The following is an 802-nucleotide window of genomic DNA, read 5'->3' as shown; positions in this document are numbered from 1 at the left end:
GGGGGCCCCCGGCAGCGCCAGGGCCGAGCCCCGCCGGCTCCAAGGGGGGACAAGCGGGCCGTGGCAGGGGGTTGCGGGTCCTTTTATCCTTCCAAAAGCCCGAGTAAATCAACCGCATGCGTTTCTCCCCCGCGCAATCATTTATCCTTAAAATTCCGATGTCACTTCTCCAAATCCCCTTCGTCAGGAGAGAAATTGGAGCCCCTAAATTATCGGGGATTGGGAATTGGGAGAGGGAGGGGGGAGACGGCGAGCGGGTTTTGGGGGGGGGACCCCAGCCTCTCCCCGCGCTGTGATCCCAAATTTCGGGATGCCGGAGGCAACGCGGATTCTTGTGCCCCCAGCCCCTGGGTTTACACAAGCAGGCGTTTGGAAAAGCGGGAATTCCCCCTGTTTCACCCCAAAAGCTGCTCGTGGGGCTCGGGGCTGACGTTTTGTTCCCCAGGGGCTCTGGCTGGCGCCGAGGGGGCCGCGTACCCCCCAAAAATGGAGGAGTGGCCCAGCGTGAACAGGAGCGGCTTTCCCGGGCCGGGCCAGGCGGTCAACGGGCTGGACAAGGCTGCCATGGAGGGCGACATCAAATACCCGCAGGTGAGGGCTGGGGGGACACGGGGGACAGGGAATCGTGTCACGAGTGGGATTGGAATGGGGCAGGGAAGGGAGAGCAGGGAGGGGCCAGGGAGGTGGGAAGAGAGGACAGGGAGCCCCGTCCTTCCCCCGGGCGGGCTGTTCTGAGCCCCCTGTCCCCTTTGTGTCCCCGTGCCTGTTCCCAGCCCGGCGCGGGGCTCTCCTCCATGGGCAC

This window comes from Geospiza fortis, unplaced genomic scaffold, assembly GCF_000277835.1.
Source record: "Geospiza fortis unplaced genomic scaffold, GeoFor_1.0 scaffold275, whole genome shotgun sequence".
Classification (NCBI taxonomy): Eukaryota; Metazoa; Chordata; class Aves; order Passeriformes; family Thraupidae; genus Geospiza; species Geospiza fortis.
Note: the sequence above shows the minus strand (reverse complement) of the source record.